General features: G+C 45.9%; 1 protein-coding gene across 6 annotated transcripts in view; it reads left to right on the forward strand.

Annotated features, from left to right (window-relative positions):
- Rbfox1 (RNA binding fox-1 homolog 1) overlaps positions 1–27032 on the forward strand; it is a 1640850-nt gene that overhangs the window by 120777 nt on the left and 1493041 nt on the right. For 4 of the 6 annotated variants that reach the window (XM_029470798.1, XM_029470790.1, XM_029470801.1 and 1 more), the window contains exon 1: positions 2635–3741. The exons of 1 other annotated variant lie outside the window; for it this stretch is intronic. The gene's annotated coding sequence lies outside the window, so the exon portion shown is untranslated. Of the gene's footprint in view, positions 1–2634; positions 3742–27032 lie in introns of those variants that run through there. One more of the 6 variants, XM_029470803.1, reaches the window with a different exon arrangement.

The raw sequence follows: 27032 nt of genomic DNA on the forward strand, positions 1-27032 counted from the left end.
CTGCCCCTGCCCCTGCCCCTGCCCCTGCCCCTGCCCCTGAATCTGCCTCTCTAATGGTGGGATTACAGATGTGAGATGCCTGGCTCTTGATAAATATTCTTAAGCCTAGTAGCAAGGCAGGCATCAGTAGTTACCTCTGACCTTCGATACTGATATATCAAAACCTATTTCTACTCCCAAATAATTAATTCAGAACAGATTCAAACTGATCTTGGTTTTTGGATTGGTAGCTTTTATCTTATTGATTATTGTAAAATTATGTATTTACAATAATAAATTAGTTCATCCATCATCCCTTTAGTGAAGCAACAGCCAGTGTCTTTGCCTCGAGTACTCAGCTCTGTATCTTCCCCTCAGAACCCAAGAGCAGAGCACAGAGAAGCAGTTCAGCAGAACTCACCATTAGCTGACACTTATTTCTTCTCCCGTTCTTGTTAACTTGACTTTAAGTTGAGAATACTTCTTTTACAAGCCATGGCATCTCCCTGTATGGCTAGACAATTACATTTAAACTCAGCAGCTCTCCTGATGCAAACAGTTTCTGGGGGAGATGATGGTGATGTTACTAACCTGGATTTATGGCTTCTTTGTGCTTTCTGGGGAGGATAAGAGACTATGAGAAAGGAAAACACAGTTGTGTGCATACAAATACATTATTATTGGAGAGAGCTTTGAGAAAGCTTATGGTCAAACAAAACCCAAACTGCAAATAGCGGGTGCCAGAGATAGGGACCACAATGTAGGGTTTGCAAGGTTACTTTCTCAAATAAGTATGACTTCAAATTGGGTGGTTTTAATAAATTGATGGTTGTGGATAGCAGAACATTGTGTTTCTTAGATGTGGGAGGAAACTGTAGAAACAATAATAATGATAAATAATAATAATAATAATAATAATGTGATGTAGAGATGTCGAGACTAGTGAGTCTGTCATTGATGAGGCCCTGGGGTCATTCAATCTGGGAACATTCAAAGGAACATAGGGGACATGGGCCTTGCTGTCAACCCAGAAATCAGGCAGTGATCAAGACCCCCAGGTCAGGGGCCCATGATGAAGTCTGGGCTTTCCCAAGCTACCTGCCCATAAGCAGCAGGGTGGTGCAGTGCCTTCCTTGGGAAATGAGGTAGACCTGCCAAGGGGGATCCTGGCTCCTGGCAGAGGACTTGGTGATCTCCAGCAAATGTTAGAGCAGGCTTCAGGGAAGATTTTCTTGTGTAACATAATCATTTGAAATGTAAATGAGAGAGTGAGGGAGGGGGAAAGAAGAGGAGGGGGAGGGCAGATGGAGGAGAAGTGGGGGGAAGGAGAGAGTGAAGGAGGGAGGAAGGGGAGGGGGAAAGAAGATCTGGAAGAAAGAAAAGAGGAAGGAAAGAGAAGGAAGGCAGGAGGGAGAAAAGAAGGGAAAAAGAAAGAAATTAGGGAAGGGAGGCAAAAGAGAGGAGAGAAGGGAGGAAGAAAAAGAGAGAAAGAATATAGGATCAATAGGGAGAAGGAAAGAGAGAGGAAGAAGAGGGAAAGAGGAAGAAAGAAAAGAGAGGGAAGAGTGGGGGAAGAACAGTGTCTTAGTCAGGGTTTCTATTCCTACACAAACATCATGACCAAGAAGCAAGTTGGGGAGGAAAGGGTTTATTCGGCTTACACTTCCATGCTGCTGTTCATCACCAAAGGAAGTCAGGACTGGAACTCAGACAGGTCAGGGAGCAGGAGCTGATACAGAGGCCATGGAGGGATGTTCTTTACTGGCTTGCTTCCCCTGGCTTGCTCAGCCTGCTCTCTTATAGAACCAAGACTACCAGCCCAGAGATGGCACCACCCACAAGGGGCCTTTCCTGATCACTAATTGAGAAAATGCCTTACAGTTGGATCTCATGGAGCCATTTCCTCAACTGAAGCTCCTTTCTCTGTGATAACTCCAGCTGTGTCAAGTTGACACAAAAATAGCCAGTACAAACAGGTAAAGGGGGAGGATGGAGAACAGAAGGAAAAAGAACAAAGTGAAATAGCATTTCTGGCTGGGGAGCCCAGGCAGGGCACAAGGAAAAGCCCTGCTTTAGCTTCTGATTCTTAACTTTCTAACATGGGAAATGGGCAGATTCAGGGCATCCTCTCTGTCTTGTTGAGATGACAGTACAAACAATGTAAGCAACACATGGTAGTGTGAGTTGAGTACTAGAGAGGCCTAAGAAGAACCAGGGATAGGCCTGTCAGCTAGCTGCTCAGAGAACAAACCCCAGCCTCCAACCCAGAAGCACTTCTTCCCACCAAGAAGAGGTGGCTGCTCAGATTAGGTCAGGCCAGACCTGCCCTCAGAGGTAGAGATTATCCAGGTGGGTGTAACTTTTTGTTTCAGGACTGGGGCTCCATCTCTGCCAGGCAGAGAGCTTTAAGAGTTCCCCAGAAACTTCTTTGAAAGTGGACCAGGGCAAGGGGTCTCCACACCCTTAGGCCTTCGAGATTCCTTTCCCTACCTTGCCTATGAGGACAAGAGGGAGGCTTTCAGGATGGAGAGCTCATTCAGGTGCTGGCTGAGCAAACCCACTTTGGGAAGAGGAAAGCCTTAATCTAAGGACGTGTGTTCTCTGCTCCACCCACTCTAGAAGGCAACTTTCACCCCTTGTGCGCCTTAGGAAGAAGAGACTAGGGGCACCTAGTCCCTTACCCACAGAGGCTGCTGGAATTCAAGGCTGCAAGCGTGACCGTGACCGCGGCGGCAGCTCTGGAGAGGGAAGGGGGAGGGGGCGCTCCCTGGTGCTCGGGATTATTTTTGGCTCGCCAGCCCGGCTGCTCGCTGCCTGTCGCGCGCGCGCGCGGGCACACACAGAGACACACACACACTCACACACACACACAGAGAGAGACACACACACACACACACACACACACACACATGCACACATTTTCTCGCGCTCTCCCTAGCTCTCCACTCTCCTTTGTTTATTTTCTAATCTGGATTTTGTTGGTTGTGCTCTTCTTTGCTTCCCCTCCGGTCCAGCTTGCCAGCACTCCCGCGGGCCACCCAGTGCACGCCTGCTGCTCCCAAATCAGCGTCACCCGGTCCCCTCCTCCCGGCCTCCTGGAGCGCGGGGTTTGAAGGTCACCTCCTTTCTAGTTCCCCCTGCGAGCCGAGCCGCCGGCACCCTCCTCCGTCTGGATCCCAGAAGTGTCAGTCGTAGCGGCTGATACCTCGGATAGGGGTCCGCGCGTGGTAGCAGGGAGGGGAGCCCGAACTCAGAGTCGAGGGGGAATTACTCCCTCTTCTCATCGCGCCAGACCCGGCTGCACCACGGAAGAGTGGGGGCGCTCTGCCAGCCACAGGACCCACGCGTGCGCCTCGCGGACCCGAGAAATCACCAGCGAGTCGCTCAGCTCGCATCTGGAGGGGACAGCCGTGCGCCCCGCCCCGGCGTCCGGAGCCGACAACTCCGAGCGTCCTCCCAGCTCAGGACAGATCTGAGAGGACCTAGCGCATCTCCAGATCCCCGGAAACCCCTGCACCTCAGACCAGGTGGCCTTGGACACCAGGGCCCCTTAGGAGTGATCCGGACCTTCGCCGCGCCCAGTTCTAGGGCGCGGCTGACCTGCCGTGAAGTTGTGGCCAGCTGGAGTGAGAGAAGCCAACATCCTAATTCATTGCCTCTAGCGGATGCTGAACGCGGCTGGGGTCACACAGAGCACTGAGGAATCCAGGGGTCCTTAATCCAGGAGCAGGCAACAACTGCCAAGCTCGCCAGGAGTTCTAGGTAAGTCCAGGCAGAGTCGCCCACTTTTGAGCTACCTAATCCGGACCCAACCCAAAGGGTCCCAGGAAAGAAAAACCGAGGTTCCAGCAAAGGTGGCCTCCTCCCATAGCCACTCTGGGTGTGATGCACCGGGAAGTTTTACAGGGCATGAAGAGCAATCTCTTGGCACTTTCCTGGAGAGGGACTTAACCATGAGCCCCCTACTCCACCTCCACACATTGTCTCTTCTCCCTTCTTGTCTTTCCTTGCCCCAGAGTATTCCTCCTAAGCTCCCAGGACTCCTCCTCTGGCCTCCCGTTGCGTCCCAGGGGCGGCAGCTGCAGAGGCAGTATCCTGGCTGCGCACTTTGGGTTGCTCAGTCTCCTGGGTGGACTACCAGGGACATCAGATACACCTCCTGTTTCTTTGCTGCCTCCTAATTGCCCAGCCCTGTGGAAGTCAGAGAGAGGAGGCACCTTGGTGGCTGGGAAGGCCTTTGGAAGTGCCAAACCACTGGTGGGAGGCAGGAAAGCACTGGCTGGATGAGAGAGAACAGCTGTGGCTTTTGCCAGGTCAATGTCTTGGACCCCAGAAGATGAAAGCAGCATGGAAACCTTGGAAGTGGGAACTCTGGCCATGCCCTCTTGTTCCTTAGTTGCCACATAGGGGAGAGAACTCAGATCTCGGCTCAGCCTCGGAGAGTAGGCAGAGAGGTCACCCCAGTCTTGGTTAGTCTCTAAGTTCCATGGGGATGGAGTCAAAGGCAAAATCTGGGCTGGCTACAGCCAACGGGGGTCCCCTGGCCAGGAAGATCCTGGAACCTTCAAGGCCCCAGCTTGAGGATCCAGGTGTCTCACAGCACCCAGAAGATGTCTGTTGGCCAAGGGAGGGAAAGACCCAATCCCAGTTCACCCTGGAGCCACTGCTAACTCCTCTGTCAAAGACAACAGGAGATTTTTTTGATTTCCCTGCAAGTCCCAGTACAGGGTGTGCCTGCCTGCCTGCCTGCCTGCCCCAGAGTTACTGGGGAAGCAGGGTGGGAGGATTAGATCCCCCTTCCACTCAGCTTGCAAATCCTCATCAGATACTCTGCGAAACTGACTCCCAACCAAGGGTCTTCTCATTTGAACTTGGAAATGGGAGTGGAGTCTGGAAATAGATTTGAACCTGTGCATGATGAATTACAACTTGGGTTGTGTTTTATAATCATATTAGCTTTTACTTTGAAAGCATGTGCAAGGAGCAGAACTAGCCTTGACCTGCTGAGTTTAGAGAATACTACCCACTGCAGACCCTCTTCTACGCCGATCCGGTTTGCCTTCCCCTCCCTGTGCCCTTTCTCTGCATTATCAAAATAGAAAAAGAAAAAAAAAAAGAAAATAAATAAAAGGCCCACTCTTTTCAGTTTTTAAGTGACCACAGAGGCCTGGCGGGAGCCACAGGCAGGTTTATTTTGGTCCAAGACTTTTTTGGTTTTTAGTTTTTATTCAGAGGTAAAAGCTTGAGCAACCCTAAAGGGCACAGATACTCTGAGCACTACACAGAGCTACCCAGAGCCAGACTGCAAGCCCAGCTCTGTCTTGACCTCCTCTGGAGCAGTGGAGGCCCAAGGGTTCCTTGAGTCTTCACTAAATTAGCTTATGCAGTCCATTGAGTTGGGATGGGTTCTTGGCTTCGCTGCCTGCCAACACTATGACCTTGGGCAAGTTATTTAACCTCTGTAGCTGTCGATTTGACTACACTCTGAGAGCCTCCGAGGTGGTTCTATCCTTAGATGGGAATTTAAAAAACACAAGAAGGACCCAGAGTGAGACCTAGCATATGGTAAGTGCCTAATTTATAGACATCTACCTCTCTTCCTTTCTATTTTGTTTTCAGCTCTATTGCTTTCTTTTTCAAGTCTCATGATAGCCAACCTAGTAGCTCATTGGATGTTCTCCCATTTCCTCTTAAGCTTATGTATGCAAGCAACTCTGGTAAATTACAAGAAGCCTTTGCTGGTAGGCTTGCCCGGGCTCCCAAGGCCTACCACTCCCCTGCTCGCTCCTTACTCGGCAGTCACTTTTGATGAAGATTGGGACAGCTGTCCACTGGCTGGGTGGTTGGATGGTGGTTTGGGCTTGTGGCTTCCACAGACACCTGGACCTAAAGTCAGGTTCTGTGGCATGTCTGTTTTCCCCTCAGTTGGGAGAAGGCCACCATCGCTTCTGCCTCCTGGGATGAAACATGCCTCTTTAATTGGAAGCTCATTGCTCTGACACAGGGAGTATTTTGAAAACACAGGAATTAAGGGATGTTAGAGGTGTCTTTCTGCAGTACTGATCCAGGTGACTCACCCTGCCATGTTGAAATAAGGGATTTTGTAACATGATCTAATTGTGACAACAGAATTGTGGTCATCCCTCACCCACAAAAAGAAAGAATGTGCAAGAAGGTACTCTAACTAACAAAAGTGTTCAAAATCAATTCTTTTATTTTATTGTAGTGCAAGCATACAAGAAGGTTTAGAGGTCTGCCTCCCTTGTACTGGGAATGGAACCCAGGCACTTGCATGTTATGCAACTGCTGGACCTGTGAGCCATGGCCCTAGTCATTTGCTGAAGGCTTCCAGAGAGAGGCTTTAACATGGGGACATACTTCTGGCCCCTCACCAATGGATTCTAGAAAACCCCCTAACACTGGGACATGCCCCCAGCCTCCCTCCCCCCCCCATTACTGGATTCTAAGCAGGTACTCTAACACTGAGCCATGCCTTCAGTCCTTCAGCGGTGGACTCTAGGCCAGGCCAGAGCTCTACCACAGAGCTGCAGAGCTGGGTCCCAGCCTCTACGTCACAGAGTTTTAGAGCATTGTCTACACTGTTGACTGCAAGATACCTTTTCCCAGTTCAAGACAAACATGGCTGACAGGGGGGCATCAGGAATACACACCCTGGGAGCAGGTAGCAGGAGGGTGCCTGTTGAGGTCTGGGGACAGTGATTCATTAATCACCAATTTGAGTGATGTCTTGGTAAAGTCTGATTTTGTCTTTACCAGTTACTCATTGCTTCCAGAGTTTTCTACCCTAGACAAAGCTTTGAGCGCACTGTGCCCATGACATTCATCTGCCCTCTCCAGCTTGGTCATAGCCCTGACTCACAATGTGTGTGTGTGTGTGTGTGTGTGTGTGTGTGTCTATGTGTCTGTGTGTGTGTGTGTGTCTGTGTGTGTGTGTGTCTGTGTGCATGGTGTATGTGATGTGTGGTACATGTCTCTGTATGTGTATATGTGGTATGTGCAATCTGTGGTGTGTGGTGTATGTGAGTGTAGTCTGTTTGTGGTGTGTGTGGTGTGTGTGGTGTGTGTGTATTTTTCTCCAAAGTTTGACCACACGTCTGAATTTTCACACTAATTTCTTTTTCAGTCTTTAAAATAGGCTTGTCCTCTTCAGATCCAGTCATCCAAGCCGTTAAGACTTTTTTCTAATTTGAATAATTTCATCACACAATCTCTCTATAATTTTGTCCATGTTAAAAAATACTGAGTTACAAAAAATAAAATTAAATAAAAACTATCTGAGTTCATCCTGCAGGGACATTGCTGTGGTCGGCACTGGAAAGGCTGAGAAGAACTGTAATTTTGAGGTCAGCTTGGGCTACATAGTGAACGTGGAAAGTTTTTCCATTTTGTATTTTCCACTTCCATATCTTTCTTTAGAGTTTTCTTTTTATTGAAAATAGGTGGATTTACATCCAGCATATTCTGATCACAGTTTCCCATCCACTAACTCCCCCCAGATCCTTGTCACCTCCTCAGGTACCCAAATTCACACTTGTTCTTTCTCTCATTAGAATACAAACAGGCATCTTAAAACATAAGATAAGATAAAAGCAAACAACCTGTTATTATTTTTTAAATCAAATTCCCTTCTAAATTTTAGTTTTGTACCTCAAAACGTGGGTCTCCTTGGCCATATGTCTGATATCTCCCTTTTCCAAAAGCCCAAGCATTTGTCTATACTCCTTACGATCATGGGTTTAAGAATGAGCACAGTCCAAGAGGAGATTGTATTTGACAGAGTAAACGCTCTGGAGACACAGCAATTTCCCACTGGCCTGAGACTCTGGAAATCTGAGAACGTGCTCTGAAGGTCACCTGGTAACCTGCACTGTCTGTGCCTGTCATGGGGATCACACAACAACCACGATTCCCAAATTAATACTGACTCAGTAACTGCAAGATTTATCCAGGAACCCACCACACACATGTTTACCTTCTGGTGTTTAAAGGAAATGTTTAAAGGAGCTACAAAGTTCTCCCCAATGTCTACCTTCCTTATTTAATACTGCCCCCAGGCACATACACATGAAGCCTTAATTAAAGAATTAATCAGTGATGGATCCTCAGAGTAAGGGGACCCAGGATGATGTCAGTGATGAGCACAGACTAGGCTGAGGTGTTGCACTGACAATGACATATGAGGTCACAGGCGAGACAACTGCCTCATATTTCACATCTGTTATTATGCCAAGCTACAACTAGCTTGTCACTGGTTGCTGCACACGGAGTTGTGAGTGGCCTGGTCTTCCCCGGGGCTGGGAGAGGACCATATAATCCCTGCCTACTACTTAGTTAAGAAAACGTCCCATGTTAGAACAGGTGATTTCTTGACAGTGCATGTGGGAACTTTGTGGTCCATAGAAGGTGGAAATACCCACTCTTGTCAGGATAATGAAAGAAGTTACAAACGTTACAATATAGCAACATGATAGGGACTTGGAGAGCAGGTGCCACGGCCCAGGGGTTAGAAAGAACGAACATAGGTTCTAATGAATGACCTTGATATAGTATGTTAGTTACTTTTTTGTTGCTGAGGTAAAACACTATAGTCAGGGAAAGGTAGGGGAGACAGATTTTTATGGGCTTATAGTTCCAGAAGGGCAATGCCATGGCAGGGAAATGTAGCATGCAACATCCAAGTACCTAGGTTACATTATTTCTCCTCCATTGGTGTTTAGGGTTTTTCATCAAAGAGAGACTAGGAGTTGAGATTTCAGTGTAGCTTAGCTATAGAGCACTTGCCTCATGTGTGTGAGACCCCTGGTTATAACCCCCCAACATGAGAAAGATGGAGAAAAATTTCTTTCTTTCTTTCTGTCTATCTGTCTATCTATCTATCTATCTATCTATCTATCTATCTATCTATCTATCTATCTATCTATCTATCTATCTCTATCATCTATTTATTGTTCTATCACCTCTATAAACCTACCTCTATTATCTGTCTACACGACCTGTTTATCTGTCTAAGTTTATAGGAAAAAAGAAGTCCATTTCCCAGTGAAGTTTATTGTGTGAAAGAGGTAACCCTGGGCTTGGAAGATTTGCATTATTCAGCTTAGATGGTCTTGAAATACTCTCTTAAAATAAGCAGTGTCAGTCCACCAGACACACAGTTCTTTCTGTCAACATCTCCCTATGAGTCCTCTGAAAGCCAGGGCTCATGGCTCTGGGGTCTTCAGCCACTGCCCTTGTAGGACCTCACAGGATGCAGGACCTGTTCAGCTTACGGTTTTGTGTGGGCAGAATGGTGTCCTTTGCAATATGTAGTGATTCCTCTGAAAAGTTCAAGTGCAAATAACCGTGTTCGTTGACCCTAGAAGGGGTAATATGCTTTGCTGTAGGGTTTTGTCCTGGAGGCAATCAACCCCATCTCATAACTTGACTCTAACCCTGTTTCCTTATTCACAGCCTTGGACTTCATGTCTACCACTACCTATGCAATGAAAAGAACAAAGGCCCCTGCACCAGATGCTTCCCACACAGTGCAGACTGTGCTGAGCACGCTACCTACACCGCTGTGTTGCATGTGAAGGGGTTTCTGACATGCAGTCACGTCTGCTCCCCAACCATTTGCCTTTCTACTCTTCTCTCAGGTTCTGCCCCCCCCCCCTGACTCCTTGCACAGATTCTGTTTCTGTTCACTCATCCCATGCATTCTTGAGTGGTGGTTCTTCCTCTTAGCTGATGGCAAACTACAGGGTGCTGATCACACAGTTGACCAGGCCTTTCTTGCAAGTTTCTTGGTGCTTCTCATGCACTTTAAAGTTGAATTCATTCTCCCCTTCCTTTCTTCCATCCTTCTCTCCCTTCCTCCTCCTTCCCTCCCTTCCTCCATCAATTCTTTCCCTTCCCTCCCCTCTGTCCCTCCCTTCTGTCCCTCACCATCTACACTGCTTTGTTGTATTGTTTGCCTTTTGAGACAAGGCCTGCCACTGGACCTTGTGGATTCTGTTAGATTGGAGAACAAGCCCCATTGATCTCCCTATGTCTGCCTTTCCAGGGAATGGATCAAAGGTGTGTTACCCTGTGTGGCTAGTTTTTATATGACTATTAAGACTCAAAATCAAGTCCTAAAGCTCTGGAAGCCAGCACTTTACCAACTGAGACACCTCCACAACCCCACGGTTATTCTTTGAATCTCCAAGATTCTCATTTGAATCCCTCTTCTGGAGATTGACAGTGAGCTGTGGGTGGCTTTAAGCAATTTGTTCATGGTTACCTGCTGGAGCAGCTGAGCTACACACACAGGAGTCTGAAGGGGATAGTCCCATGAGGGTCATATCCACTCACAGGGCCTCCTGTTGCCTCTTAGTCCTCAAGTGAGGTATGAGCCATGTGGTGAAGTGTTAGGGACTGTGCTGGATACTTTTATGTTAACTTGACACAAACTAAAATCATTTGAGAGTTTGGACCCTCAATAAGAAAATGCCTCCATAGGATTGGGCTGTGCACAAGCCTGTACAGCATTTTACTAATTAGTGATTGATTGGGGAGACCCAGCCCATTGTGGGTGGGGCCACTCCTTAGTACCCCTGGGCTGGTGGTACTAAGTTTTACATAAAAGAAGTTCAAGCAAGCCATGAGGAGTAATCCAGTAAGCAGCACCCCTCCATGGCCCCTGCATCAGCTTTTGCCTCCAGGTTCCTGTCCTGTGTGAGTTCTTGTCCTTATTTCCTTCCATGATGAGCAGTGATATAGAAGTGTAAGCCAAATAAACTCTTTCATCACCCAATTGCTTTGGCTATGGTGTTATGTATCATACGTAATAGAAACCCTAAGACAGCTTGGTGCCAGAAGTAGGGCATTGTTGTAATAGACATGACCGTGTTTTTGGAAGGACTGTGGAAAGATTTTAGGACTTGAAGCTAGAAGAGTCATTGAGTGTTGACAGCTCAGTGGGTTGTTCTGTAGGAGCTTGGAGGAGAAGAATGTTGAGAGCAGTGCAAAAGATGGAGACCTTGTTTGTGAAGTTTCATACAGAAATTCGTAGAGATCAGGGCCATTTGCTATTTTGAATTAAGATTCTGTCATTCTGGTTAGTCAAGGCTGAAAACTCAGCTGGACTTAACAAGAGGCCAGAACATTGAGTGAAACCTTTGTGTTACTGGGACAAATGAGGATGGTTAGCTGGAGCTAAGAAATTAATGGTGATAAGAAGAGACCAGCATCACTGAGGTGAAACCTTGTGGGAACTGTTTCCTCAGGGCCAGCGCACAGAGGCTGTGTTCCAGAAGTGGCCGAGATTGTACCAAACTTGATAGTATAAGATTAACCCAAGTGGCACTGGTTTTGAAGGCATGAGAGGGTCATGGAGAGCAATTCAGACTTGGCACTGTGTGGCAGGGCTGGAGTTCCTAAAAAGAACCCAGAGAGGCTATTGGTGAAAGTGTAGACCAGTTCCATCAAGGGATCCCAGCAATTTTGGGGATTTCAGCCCCATGGATAACCATCAAGAAGAGCAGCAGTATTGGAGTGGAGCCTAGAAGACAAGCTGTATGTGACACTGAGGGCAGAGCTGGAGAAGTGTTGCAAGCCCCCTTGGAGGAACCCAGAAGATCATTGGTGAATCTCAGATATTGGACATTGAGTTATTTACACTGTTGGAGTTTGGGTTTGATTTGTTCAGACTGCGATTGTTCCCTGATTCTTCCCTCTTGAAGTAAGGATGTATTTGTTTTTTATTTTACAGGATCCCACAGTTGAGAGATTGGGTTTTTGTTTTTGTTTGTTTTTTTTTTTTGAGAGATTTTAGGTTTTAAAAGTCTTTGAATTAAAAAAAAGGCTGAATTTTAAAGTTTTTGCATTTGTAAAGACTGTAAGACTTTTTAAGTTTGTAATATGTCTTACAATGTGATTTTGATATTGATGTGACATCTTGGAGATGAAGATGGTTGTGGCTCAATAGTGATGTGTTTGTGTGTGTTAAGTTGAATAGCTTTATGAAAACTTGACACAAGCTGAAATCATCTAAGAGGAGGGGCCCTCAGTTAAGAAAATGTCTCCATAAGATAAGGCTGTAGGCAAGCTTGTAGGGCATTTTTAAATTAATGATTGATAAGAGAGGGCCCAGCCCATTGTGGGTGATGCCATCCCTGGGCAGGTCATGGGTTCTCTAAGAAATCAGGCTGAGCAAGCCATGGGGAACAAGCCAGTAAGCAGCACCTCTCCATGGCCTCTGCATCAGATATGGCCTTTAGTTTACTGTCCTGTTTGAGTTTCTGTCCTGAATACCTTCAATGATGAACAGTGATATAGGAACTTAAGCCAAAAAACCTTTTTCTCCACAAATTACTTTGCTCATGGTGTTTCACCGCAGCAATAGAAACCTTAACTAACACAGGGGTACTGCTGCTTAGTTCTGCTTGCTCTGGAAAGTTAGGCTGAGAGCATCAGTGTCATGCAGGGGAAGCAGGCACACATTCCTCTTCACTGCAGCATTCTGCAAGAGTCTGAGTATGGTGTGCAGGGCATACTGGGTTCCCCATCTGTCTGTGGCAGTCACTCGTCATCACATGCTTGAGGCTGGAGCTACTTGGCTGACCACTGACTGTGCAGCATGCACACAGCTGCTTCCTCTGTGTCACCTCACTGCCCACAGCAGCTGCGGCTGCGTTTCTTCTGCCATCCCAGTGAGACATAGGTCACACAATGCATGGACTTGACAGTACTCACCTTTCTCTTGCTGAGTCTGTCTTTCTTCAAGATGTCTGTTCCTCTTTCCTGCAGACTTTAGGACAGGGATATTAGATACAGAAAGCTTGGTCTTCAGTTTTGACTATGTCCTTGTCAGAACTCTAATACATCCTTTGTCAGGGTCCCATTCACTCCAGAGTGTCAATAGAGCTCTATGTTTGTATGTATGTTGCATGGCTGGTCTATATGCACTTGTGGCATATGTATATATGACTGCATGTGTGTGTGCACATGTGTGTGTGTATGTGCCTATATGTGTGTGAGTGTGTGTACATGTATGTGTGCATGTATGTGTACACTCACATAGAAACCAAAGGAAAATCTATTCCTTCCTTCCTTCCTTCCTTCCTTCCTTCCTTCCTTCCTTCCTTCCTTGAGATAGAGTCTTTCACTGAACAGCCAGCAAGCCCCAGCAATCTCTGTCTTCCACAGAGATGCTGGGATCATAAGCACATGCAGCCATGCCTAACTTTTGACATGGGTGCTAGAGGTTCAAACTGACCTCATGCTTACACAAGTACTGTTACCCTCTGAGCACTATCCCCAGTCCCAAAGGAGGGTTTGATCAGCATTTTTCACCCTTCCTTCCTTCCTTCCTTCCTTCCTTCCTTCCTTCCTTCCTTCCTTCCTTCCTTCCTTCCTTCCTTCCTCCCTCCCTCCCTCCCTCCCTCCCTTCCTTCCTTCCTTCCTTCCTTCCTTCCTTCCTTCCTTCCTATCTTTTCTTTCAAAGTAGAATCTTGCTATGCATTATAAGCTAGCCTTAAACTCATGCCAGTGTCCTTCCTGACTCAATTCTTCAAGCACTGGAATAAAAGCCACCATGCTTGATGGAGGAAACTGGGTAGAGCAATGGATCCTAGCCTAGAACCGTGGGGCTTCCCCTATTTCCTCAACCCTGGTTTGCTAGGGATGGGGTTCTTAAGGTTGAAGAATCTGACCTTACTGGAATCTGACCAGCTCTCTTCACAACAGTTCCAGACACGAGGCTTACATTCTTCTGCTTGTAACTGGGTTGATGGATTAAGGGTGAAGGGGAAGAGCCCAGTGTTGCTGCAGATGCCCAAGGAAGGAGCCAACAGCCTGGATCTCGCCAAGGAGCTCTGCCTGCTGAGGATGCTGTCAGCGGCCATATGCACTGCTCTGATTGATCAGCAGAGAGAAATGCTCGTTTATTAGAGTCATTATGAAAACGTGACAGCAGGGTGTGGAGGGAGCTGACTCAGCACTGTCAGCCCTGGTAGAACTGGGAGTGGGCTTGTTCCTCTCTTGATTCCGGGGCTGTTGGCTGAGTTCTAGACTATCTCAGAGGGTCTGATGCTCGCTCTGCTCACAGTCATGGCTTTACATGGTCAGCACCCTGACTCAGGTTTCTGTGGTTGTAAGGGCTGAACAGTAAGAGAACGGATGCTAGGAGACCTTCCTGGAGGTGAATACAGTGCACAGGCTGTGCCGATTTCATGATGTGAAATCCTGAGAACATGAGGCCAATGAGGTCTGGCTGGTGGAGCATAGCTGTAACCCCAGAGCTCAGATGGCCAATGCAGGAAGACTGTAGAGGACCATAGCCCAAGGACAGCCTGGGTTACATAGTGACTTCCATGCTAGCCCAAGATTGTATCCCAGGAAATGAAACCAAAACCCACAAGGCTCTGCTAGAGGCTTCTACCAAAGTTTTGGGATTTGGGGCTGGATTGGAGTGGAAGAAGAAAGCCCTTGCTTCCAAAGGTGTTGCTGCAAAGACCTGGGCTAATAGAGTTGTTTCAGATGTGGGAAAGCTCCAAGAGTGCAGAAAGACTGATTAGGAGCAGGGATGAGGGAGGATAAAGGAGGTGTGAATTCCGCCACTCTGCAGCTGTGGGACCCTGTGAAAATTACAGTAACTCCCTGGGCCTCCATTTTGCTCCCTAGTATAGACTTAGCTGGTCTGCCACTCCAAGACAGATGTCCCTAGGGTGTCTCCAGATATCAAGGGAAACTCTTACCCATGTGTGTACTCTGAGGACAGCTAGCAAATGGGTGGTGGTTTGAGGGAGTGACTCACTCATTTCCTGTCTGAAACATGTAAGTCAATGTTAACCTCTGCAGGGCATAATGAAGAACCCTCCACTTTGCCCTGTAAAGTTCTTATTCATGATGAGGAACATTGAAGAAAGGAGTGTTACCCCTAAGTTTTAAATGGCAGGCCTCATATGTGCCCTCAGTCAGAGACCACCACTCAGACTCAATGTAAGGGAACCAATAGAGCCAAATGTCATACACAGAGAAAAGTAAAACAGAAAGCCATTGGAGAGAAAGCAAGGACGTGAAGGAAGTGGCGTTATGGGGAATTCACCCTCCCTGCCTTATGTGCTCTGGTGACACTGCTGAAGGCTATGTTGCCCACTGCTATGTGACTGAGAGATGTTTGTGTATGTTTTTATCAGATACTCTGAGCAGGGGAGTTAACCATGTTCCCTGCTTTACAAAGCCTGTAAGAAAGCTCATGTTAGAGCTGGTGAGATGGCTCAGTGGGTAAGAGTACCCGACTGCTCTTCCGAAGGTCTGAAGTTCAAATCCCAGCAACCACATGGTGGTTCACAACCATCCATAATGAGATCTGACTCCCTCTTCTGGAGTGTCTGAAGACAGTGTACTTACATATAATAAAAATAAGTAAATCTTTAAAAAATAAAAAAAGAAAGCTCATGTTAAATGTACAGTCTGATCTCTCTAGTGCACAGGCCCAGCGGCACGAGTTCTGTGTATTCAGCTTGTCATCAACTACATTTGGCTCTCTTACTTTATTAAAATTTTGAAACCATGGTTCATCTTTAAAAACAATCTCTGTAAGGCAGGGAGATGGTTCAGTTAAGGACCCAAGTTCAAATGAACAGTGCCCACAATAGCCTGGCACATGGTGAATATCTGTAACCCCAATAATTGGGAAACAAAAATGGGAGGACACGTAGGTGAGGGCAGCACCAACCAGAAAGTCTAGCCGAAGTACCAAACTCCTGATTGAGTGATAGAACTCATCTAAGAAGTAAGTAAAACATTGAGGATGTCACCCACCATCAGCCTCTGGGATTTACATACAAACAGGTGCACAGACAGCCATACATACATACTCCATAAGCATACACATCGATGCCCTCCACATGCATACAGGTGCACACACAGGCAACATACATATTACACGTAAATGTATGTCAAAATTCTCAATAAGTCTCTAAAATAAGCATGTTCAACTATTAAAAGAACAAAGAACACAGTGGTATGAGGATAGGTAGGAGCCAGCAGTCCTGATTCAGTGCAGGTCAACATGCCAGAGAATCCAGAGCACTGGGCACAGAGCACTTCGGGTTTGGGATTTAAGCAACGAGGAAAGGAATGTAGTTTTGAGTGGCCAGATGGGAGGGGGGAGTCCACGTTCCTCTGACCCTTCCCCTATAGCACTAGTTAGACCACATGGGTTTTGTTGTTTTGTTTTTTTTGTGGGGGGGGGGTGTTCATTTGTTGCCTTTCCCCTAGGGTTCAGTAAATATTTTGAACCCATTCTCCAGGCAGGCACTGTAGTAGAGGAGGGTGTCACCCAGACTCCATGTAGTCTCTGCCTCATGAAGCTCACAGTACAGCATGAGTGGCCTGTGAAAAGGGACAGTTGCATTGCTGCCTGTGCAAACAGGTGCCAGGATGGATTCAAGGTGGAGCATGCTCATCACAAGACAGTAGATGCCCATCTAAGGCAGGAAGCTCAGGAGAGGGACTCCAGGGACACCAACTGGACACACTGAGAGTCAGCCCTCAAAAAGAGGAGTTGTTTGCTTCTGGGATGGTTAGATCTTAATATGCAGCTCCTCACCACTGTATGGAAGACTGGGACTATTTTTTGGGAAGGTGGTATGTACACACACAGGAGCACTCAGGAGCACTCAGGAGACTAAGGCAGGAGGAACACAAGTTCAAGGCCAGCCTGAGCAAATTAGTGAGATGTCTCAAAACAATCAGAAAACAAAACAAAACAAAACAAAACAAAATCTGGGCATATAGCTCAGAGGCAGAGCTTTCTACTAGGATACAGGAGGTCTTGGGTTCAATCCCCAGCACTACAAAAGAAAAAATAAATAAAAAGAAGAAAGAAAAGACATCAGCCCAGAAACAGGGGTCCCAGGATTGAATTCACCACACTGGATTTAGCAAAGGACTTGACTTATTTATCTGCATAGCTCAGGCCTGTGAGCCTTAGGGAGGAGGAGGGACTGACTGTGGCCACCCAGAGGCCCTTTCGATTTCCTCCTTTGTTGATCAGGCACACACACACACACACACACACACACACACACACACACACACACACAAGGAGGAATATTCATTTCAGCTGGCCACATGTGCACCCAGTGTGCCAGGAAACAGCAGGACAAGAGGCCAACCCTTCTCTGAAGGGAAGTTGAGGGAGTGCCAGCAGGTGTCAGTATGGCGTTACCATCTGAGTTTCCCCTCTCCTCACTACATAAAGCAACATTTATTATGTTTAATAGCCAAAGGACACAATTGTATTGGCCCTCTTCAGCTGTAAATGAAGATGCTATGAGACCAGTGTTTCCAGGTTTGAGGGGAGGGCCTTGAGTTCTCTCAGGAGGTCACAGGATCTCACCTTGCTGCTGTTTGGTCTCAAGACTGAAAGCTCCAGTTAAGTATCATTCTTGTCCTCCTTTACCTTCTCTCCCCTCGCTCGCTTTGTCACCTCCTTCCTTCCCTTTTGTTCTGCCTGAGCCTTTGCTTAGAAGCTAATAATGGTCCAGGATACAGCTCAGCTGTTTGACTTGCTCTGCTAATTGACAGGCCTCTTCATTTGAAAGTGGAGTTGGCAAAGCAGAGGAGAAGGGTAGGTGGAACCTCGAGGAGTGTCCTGAGCTCTGGGAGGACCCTTTGCCATCTTTCTTGCTGGGAGTACAATAAGATACATGCTTCAATTGGCCCCCATCCAGACATTACTCAGCTTCAGTGGAGGAGGGGGCAGGAGAGGCAGACTTCACTGAAGGTGTTGGAAATGACCAACTTTAAGCACGGGTGATTTGGCAGCATGCACCAATGTCACATGTCCTGCACTCTAGGCGGGAGTAGTGTGCTAGAAGGTGCATGAGACAGTTGCTCTGTTTATTTAATATTTGGGATTCAAATGGAATAGCTCACAAACACTGCAAGAGGAGACAGTGAACGAGAACCCTCCCTTGTCCTTGCCTGTCACACATCAGACATTGTACATATATGGATCCTGTCACAGATACCGCATTTGCAGACCTACACTTACAGAAGGTTATCTCACAGGACACAGGGGTACCTGCTTATAATCTCAGCATTGAGGAGGCTGAGGCAGAAGGGTCTGGAATAGTGCTTCTCAGCCTTCCTAATGCTGTAAGCTTTCCTTTAATAGAGTTCCACAGGTTGTGGTGATCCCCAAACATAAAATTATTTCATTGATACTTTATAACTGCAGTATGTGCAGCCTCTATCCAGTAGATGACAGTAACCCTGCCTTCCTCTACTGAGATACCACAGATACCGACAGATGTTTTCCTCTAAGGTGCCTGGGGAGGGGCTGTCCCCATTGGAGAGTTTTGACTCATGGAGAGCACTGTGCTCTGACAACATACACACAAAGACAGATATTTGAAGAGACTATTGCAGCTGATATCAGCCCCATCTCCATTCATCTGCCCCAGATGAGAGACACTCATGGGATCCCTGCCCCAGGGTTGAACAGATGGCTTGACCTTGCCCAATACCCATCCAGAGGACCATGTATGCTCTGGGAGCCACATTCCCTTGAGCTCAGCTCCATCCCAATGGCATCGCCCAACTGGACTTTGCCTTTGAAAGCTCAATTGACAAATCACCTGGTAAAAATAGCCTTCTAGAACCCACTTTCTCCCTGAGAGATCAGCTCAGGAAAGAGCTGGGTTTGCTGTTTTGGATCTGCCTTTTAGTGTTCAGAAACACTGGATATCCAAATGCCTTGCAAGCTATACCTTCCCCTTCTCATGGCAGACATTAATAATCAACTCCTTCTACCTCAGTAGTGTTGCCTCTCTCAGATCACCAGCACATCACCTTGGGCATCTACCATCAACTAGCTAGAACTAGAAATTAAATGTCTTTGCCATGATTATTTTTGGTGCCTCTTCCAAGGAGGAAATGTTTACCTTCCTAGGGGACAGGATTTTTGTTTTTGTTTGTTTGGTTTTTTTGTTGTTGTTTAGGTTTTTTTGATATGTATAACATTATCTTTTGGTTAGTCTGAGAAACATACATAATAGGTGCCTTCTAAGGCCTCTTACTCTCCTATTTTATGACACAAACGAGGACTATAGGTGTGGACTATAGGTATGGTTAACATCAGCTACCTTTTCCTATAAGTCCTTTTCTCATCAGATACACATGCCAGCAGGGGAAGATCTTGCCCTTGCTGCCAACGACTCCCTTCCCTCCTTTAAAATTCTAAAAGGAAAAATAATAAATTATTTTTCTTTATTTTCATAATACAAATGGTGATGACACCGCTGTATAATTTTGTATTTTGCTATTACTTTCCTTTTTAAAATTAATGAAAAAATGTTGAGATTATTATATAATAATATCATTTTCCCTTTCATTCCTCCTTCCAATCCCTTCCGTGTACTCTTTTGCTTTTCATTCATAGCCTCTTTTTCTTTAATTGTTTACATACATAATACATACGTACATTCATACATACATACATGCATGCATACGTATGTACTCATTTATGTTCCTAAATATATAAATAGAACCTGTTCAAGTTGTATAATGTACACATGTTTTCAGGGCTGACCATGTGATCTTGGATAGCCAATCAGTGCACTCTTTCCTGGGTAGGACAGCTTCTCCCACTCTCAGCATTCTATCGTTGTCTGAAACGCTTTGTCCAGGCTTGAGGCCTCTGAATTTCCTCATCAACATTAGCATGTCTATTAATGTTCTCTGTTTAGCTCATGCTTAATTTTAATTTTGTTTTGTTTCCAAATGAACACATAGACTATCAGGTGGTATTCTATCTGTGCTTGTGAGTAGTGATTCCCCTGGAAGACAAAGGATCCCTGGAGCTGGAGTTACAGGCAGCTGTGATCTCCCTGGTGTGGGGTGGCAGAGAACTGGGCTGCAATTTTCTGAGGTTCTCTGTGAGAGCAGCATGTGCTATTAACCACTGAGACATGCCCCAGCCCCTCATTATGTCATTTTTCCAAACAAAGTGGTTGTTAGTAGTTTCTCCTCTTCCCTCATCTCCCAGTACCGTGCTTCCTGCCCCTTTGTGTAGCAACCCCTTTCCCTTCTATTTTAATGGTAACCCCCTCCTTCAGCATCTCTTTTTATGAACTCTTGATTTTCTTTCTAGTATTTGTAGGCTTTGCCTTCATTTACACCTACTTATATACATGCATATGTACTGTACAAGCTGGGACCTTTGTGTAAGAGGGAACTGTGTAACCTACACAGGTCCCCAGGTGGTATGCGGTGGGTAGATAATCCTGGATAGGGAGCCCTCTGGGATCTGGCAAGTCTCCAAAGGAGGGAGATGGGTCTGGAGGAGGCAGCAGTCCCTGGAAAACAGCGCAGGTGACCGCAGGCTATTGACGTTACTTTTAGTTTCTCTCCAGAACTTATTGGTAAGGCCCTCTTGAGTCATTTGAGTCATAAAACATACACTGTTATATGATAACTCATCCGGAATCCTTGTCCATCCTGGCTGGCTTCCATAGTGCTGGAAGGTTCTGTGAACATTACTGGAGGAGAAAATCAGTATCAGTCTTACCCAGATATGATTTCTGCATGCTACAGTGATGGCTGGCCTGGCAAGACCTGCCCAGTGGTACTAGAGTAACAAGAATATCTTGCAAGTAACAAATTACTCTCTGATTGGATCCAAGGCTTACTCCAGAAGATGGCACCTATACTTAGCACCACTGTCAGGGTCAAGAATCTGTAGCTAGACAAGTCACAGGCCCTAGGGGGAACCTCCTACTGTCAATCTGATAAATGGACACAGTATTGAATTGACTTCCAATGGCTATCATTATACCTGTGGATTAGTGCATCTAGAAACCTTCACCCAGGGGCTTCTATTTGACTCACAGCTGGTCAAAGTGTAGAGCATGAGACTACAGAATGCTCACCCCCTAAATTGGATATTTATATTACACACACACACACACACACACACACACACACACAAAGAGAAAGAGAGAGGGAGAGGGGGAGGATGAGAGGGAGAGGGGAGAGAGAGAGGTGCTGGGTGCTGGATCATTGTTGAGGGAGAGTGGAATGATTGTTAAGAGACAGAGGTTCTGGATGACGAAAAATAAAAAGTATTTTCCTGACTTGGTGATACAGGTGCTCATTGGAGCTTACAGTGGTTGTGAAAGCAGGCAGGAGACCTGCATAAGCTTGATCCAGCCAAAATCCCAGCATGGACAGAGCTACTAGCAACCCAGGGAGGCCATGTCAGTTCTTTTTTCTCTCTCTTTTTTTCTTTTTTCACATATGTGGCTCCTGGTTTGTCAACTATATTCCAGTAGAAGGCTCTATATCTAAGAATAAATGGGAAATAAAAAGTAGACTTCACTTGTTTAAAAAATAAAAGAGGCCACAGATTTGAGTGGGTTGGAGAGGAGGATGGATCTGAGGAGACTTGGGGGAGGTAATGACTGTGGTAAAAATTGTATAAAATTCTCAAAGAACAAAGTAAGAGGTGGGGGATAGACGGAAAGAAGAAGATAGCCAGAGAGATGGGGGTGAAGGGGGAGGGGAGAAAGACAGAGCTGGGAATTTTCTTTCTAGGTCATGGTTACCCCATTTAATATGATACTTTCCAAATCCATTTATTTCCCTGCACATTTCACAACTCCATTTTTCTTTCCAGCTGTGTAAGAAACTGGGCATACAGGCTGCATTTTTATTCTCCATTTTCCTGTTGATGGACATCTAGGCTGATGCTATTGTGAGTAGAACAGCAATAAACATGGATGAACAAGTGTCTCCATGCTAGGATGTCCATCCCTTTGTATCTTCCCAGGAGGGGAATATCTGGGTTTTACAAAAGTTCTACTTTTGAATTTGTTTGAGAAATCTCCGCACTGATTTCCATAGCCGCTGGACTACTTTTTATGCGCACTAATAGTAAATAAAGGGGCCTTTCCCCCCACATCCTTACCAGCGTTTGGTGTCACAGGTTTTGATGATCATCATTCTGATTGGGGTGAGTTGCCATAAGCCTTAGTGAGACAGACACCTGGGGCAAGTCAAATGCACTTTGGGAGAGGGGGAGCAAGATGGTTCAGTGGGTGAAGGTGCTTGCCACCAAGCCTGAGATGCTGAGCTCTTTGCTGAAACTGACATAATGGATGGAGAGACCTAGCTCTGGGAAGCTGTCCTCAGACATCTACCATCATGCCTGCCATCTCTGTGCTATCACATATAGAAATAATTTAATAGACATAGAAGGTAAAGAAAGGCTGTGGGTGCAGGAAGTCCTTCAGCAGAGGACATGGCAGGAGATCTAACAGTAGTCATCATGAGCCATTTAAGGGTTGCTGAACAACCCCAGAGAACTGCAGGGACAGCTCTTATCTTCAGAGCCTGCAGCTCTAGCTGCTGGGTCTTGGAGCCCAAGCCAAAGACTTGAACACACAGCAATGGTAAGAAGGAGGAATCACTACTCTGATTGATTAATACAAAGATATCCATATATTGACCTATCTTTCTGGTCATATATGTATACAACCAATAGACAATTGATTTATACAATTAATATGACAATTTCCAAAAGTCCTCTACCAGGGGCAAGAGAAATTGCTCACTAGGTTACAGAGCTCACTATGCAAGCATGGGGACCTGAGTTGGAATCCAAAGCACCCACACGAAAACTAGGACTAAATACAACTTCAGTGCTGCGGCCGGCATAGACAGGGGGATCTCTAGAGCTTGCTGGCCACCAGTCTAGCTTCTGGCTCAGTAGGAGACCCTTCCTAGGGCAATAAAGCAGGGATGTGACAGACTAGGCAAGCAGACAACCTCCTCTGGCTTCTGTTTGTGGGTTGTACGAACCTGCACTCTCAAGTACACATATTCTGCTCTCCCTAACACCATAGTCCCTCACACATACATCAAAGGATACGCAGATGTTAAAATGTAGTTAGGCATCTTCTCATAACTATGCATCAGAGGCAGCTCCATGATAGTGCTCACTTAACACGTGCGAGGTTTGATTCCAAGCACTGCCCCATCATCAAAGCGGAATACAAAGGAAATGAAAGAAACAGCAGTAATGATGAGAGGAAACCTGCTGGGCCACTGTGGCAGTCTCCTTCTGGAGAGCCCATGGAAACATCTTCATTCTCCACTTTGAGGTGGGTTAGTCTGTGTGAAATGCAGACCAATGGGACAAGATATTTTCTGTCCCCTTTAAGAAGTGGGTTTCTAATATGGCCAAGAGAGTTGATGAACTGCAGGGCTTCTTCCAAGCATATTCAGATTAGTGTGAGCCAATGTTTGTATCACGATGGGATGCTTATGGGTCCTCTCTTTTCAGAATGCAGTTCTCAGCTGAAAATGTAGCTCTATTGGCAGGGCAATTGCCTAGCATGCACAAAGCCTTGGCTTGGATACCCAGTACTGCATGATCCAGGCATGGTGGGGGCTTGCCTGAAATCCTAGACCTTGGGAGGTAGAGGCAAGAGGATTAGAAGTTCAGGATCAAGATCATCCGACCTTAGCTACACAGAACATTGCAGGTCAGCCTAGGATCCATTAGATAGTTTAATAAACTCATTATGCATGGTGGCATTGGCCTGTAATCCGAGCCACTGGGGAGGCTAAGTCAGGAGGTTTCATGATTAACGTCTGTCTGTACTACAGAGGGAATTAAAGGCCAATTTAGGTATCTTAGTGAGAAATATGTATGTGCATGTATATGTATAGATATAGGTATAGGTATAGGTTCAGGTACAGGTACAGGTATAGAAATAGACAGATAGAAACGAACAAGACTGAAAGAGAGAGAGAGAGAGACAGAGAAAAGACTAGGGAAGTAGCTCAGAGATGGAGCTCTTGAGTGGAACACAAGGCCCTAGGTTCAGTCCTTAGTGTCATGAGATGGACAGGGAGAGGCAGAGGGAGAAAAAGTAGAAGGAGAGATGTTTTGAAGTTCCAGGAGCTATAAATAAATTCACCTGCTGAAGGACAATGGCTTTCATATCATTTTCCTGTGACCCAGTTAGCACCTGAGGGTGACCCACTTTTTAACTCCTTGTGAAGTACACATGGTTGGGATGATGTTGATGGTCTTGGTGACTCAGTGTGGCAGTTTGAAATGTCCCCCATAGGCTCAGGCCTTTGGTCCCCAGCGGGCAGTGCTGTTTGGAGTGGTTTAGGAGTTAAAGCCTTACTGGAGGAAGTGTATCCCTGAGGATGGGTGTAGAGAGTTTATAGCTTTGTCCCACCCCAGTTTGATCTCTCTTCTTTGTGGTTGTGGCTGAGATAGAAGCTCTTGGCTTCCTGGTGGTGACACAGTATCTCCTGCTTGCTGCTACCTTCCCTACACATACGCTCTGCAATGGTAAAAACTTATGACAAAACTAAACTCTTCCACAGGTCGCCTTTGGTCATGGCATTGACACACAGGGCTGTATCAGTAAGAGCGCGTGGCCTTCATCTGAAGCAGAAGCTCTCTGGGCTTGCCAGTCCACTCACTTAGAAACTTGCCAACATTATAGCACTGTGCTAGAACAAAAGCAAGAATGACGTTATAGACTGGTTGTTTGCAGGTGAATATTTCCATTTAATTAGGGGCCTCAGCTGACTTTCCTCAGAACTCGTGTTGAGTTTTCCAGTGCTACTGACTTGCAATGCCAGCGGTGGAATGAATTGTTTTCTCATAAGTAATGAAAGCATCCATTGGTAGATGACATTTCAATCATGCATGATGAGGACACAGAGACTTGTGGTTTTGATTCAGCTAATGGCCCATGGCAAGGATCATATGTTATGCTGGAAGAAGCTGGTGAACAGAGGGTTGTTTCACATGGTTTCCATGCTAGGCAAATTCTTATTTCCACCACAGTAACTCTAAAAGCCAAACACACACACACACACACACACACACACACACACACACACACACACACACACTCAGACTCACATATATGTATATATGAATATGTACATTTATATTTATATTTTATCTCTCTGTGTAGTATGTCCAGGAACATATGTTCCATGGCATACATATAGAAGTCAGAAGATGTGATGTTTGGATGTCAGTTCCAGGAGTAGCACGAAGGTTTTGGGTGGACTTGGATCACAAAAGAAGGATTTATTTCCTTACTAAAGAGGAATTCTTTAGACATCACTGAATGATCATGCTTTGCTCATGTAATCAACTTCCATGACTTTCATTCCTAACTCTTGATTTGACCCTGGGTATGTTTAGTTATTTTGAGGAAACCTACAAACATGCCAGTCTTCTCCCTTTCAAGACATTAGTGTGTGTGTGTTGTATGTGAGAGTATGTTCATGTGTGCAGGTATCATATATATATATATATATATATATATATATATATATATATATATATATATATATATATATATATATATATATATATATATATATATATATATATATATATATATATATATTGTGTGTGTGTGTGTGTGTGTGTAGGCCAGGGATCTATCAGACTCAAGGGCACATTTAAGTGTCACTGAGCAAGAGCAGACCACCTCATTTTTGAAGCCATGGTCTCTGTCTAGCACTGAAGCTTTCCTCTTAAGCTAGGATGACTGGCCAGGAAGTTCCATGATCCAGTCATCTCTACCTCCCCAGCACTCAAGTCCCAGTGCTTGCATGGCAAGTACTTCACCAATGGAGCCACCTCTCCAGCCACTGTTGTGACTTTTGAAGTCTTGCTTAAAATGCTTCTTCCTTTCTGTTTAGTACATTCATGCATTTTCTCCACAGCAAGATGGCTCCAGTTTTGTAGTCTAGCATAAAAGACATAGTGTCCTGTACCCACAAAAGTATGGGGGGCTGAGGTGGGTCTCAGCAGGTTGCTTGTAGCTGGTATGTAGCTTGAAGTGAAGGGGGTCAGCCTGGTGGCAGCAGGGACTTTTTTTGTGTCCCTAGGCATGAGCTCTTTCCTTGATTGTTTCTAGTTTTCACGAGCATCTGTGAGGCATAGAAGGAGTTCCATCCCACGGTGTGCCCACAACTCCCCTGTTCCCACAGCTCCCCTGTGCCCACAACTCCCCTGTTCCCACAGCTCCCTCGTTCTCACAGCTCCTCCTTCCTTAGGAACCTCCTGGCTCTGAATGAGTCCCTTCTTTCTCTTCTAAGGGGCCCTGAGTCTATTTTGAACGATTGAATAAATTTGCTACTTGAATAATTTAAAATATTTTTCCCTCCTTCTCTCTCTGAGACAAGGTCTTATTCTGTCTCATTGACCAGACTAACCTAGAACTCACTCTGTAGCCCAGAGTAGCTTCAAACTCCGTTATTCTCCTGCCTTGGCATCCCCAGTGCTGAGGTTTATAACACACACACACACACACACACACACACACACACACACACACATCTAAACAATTCCACAGGTGAGCTAATGAGCCAATTACAGATAGTGGTTTCAAAACACTGGCACTGCACAAGTAAACAGCATCTGCCTTGAATTAAGGTGTGAAATTTCCAAAAGGTGTGAGGAGATGGATGTCATCTTTGGGTGGTTCCTTTCCTCTCTGTCTTTGATTATGATGGAAGCTTGTGAAATGTCTCCATGGCTTTTGCTGGAAAGGCTGAGAGGACTAAGCAGCGTGTGCTGAGTCCCTTGCTAGGTATGAGCTAGGCTCTGACCTCTTGAGTTGCCTTGCTCTTCCTTCCTTGCACAGCTTGGTTCATGGTGGGGGTAAGGAGTTAGTTGTCAGGTCATCCTTCCTTTCTGTTCTTGTTTTGTGCTGTGTTTTCATTCTGTAGTAGCTGCTTTCTCCTCATGCTCAGAGTTGAAAAAATGTTTATTCAGCTATGTGTATCTGTATTTTTTAGCACTGCTGGGGGATGGGTACAGAGAGACAGCTCCTCTCTGTCATCCTCAGCAGCCTGAGGAGTCTCCTTAATATTTTGAGGACCTCAACTAGTGAATTGTAAAACTGAATTCTGAACTTCAGTACAGTAAGGGATTTCAGGATAGCCTGTATGAAGCAGACTCTGGATTTATTTAAAATAGAAATGAAATGGGCTGGAGAGCTGGTTCA

Source organism: Mus caroli, chromosome 16 (genome assembly GCF_900094665.2).
Source record: "Mus caroli chromosome 16, CAROLI_EIJ_v1.1, whole genome shotgun sequence".
Taxonomy (NCBI): domain Eukaryota; kingdom Metazoa; phylum Chordata; class Mammalia; order Rodentia; family Muridae; genus Mus; species Mus caroli.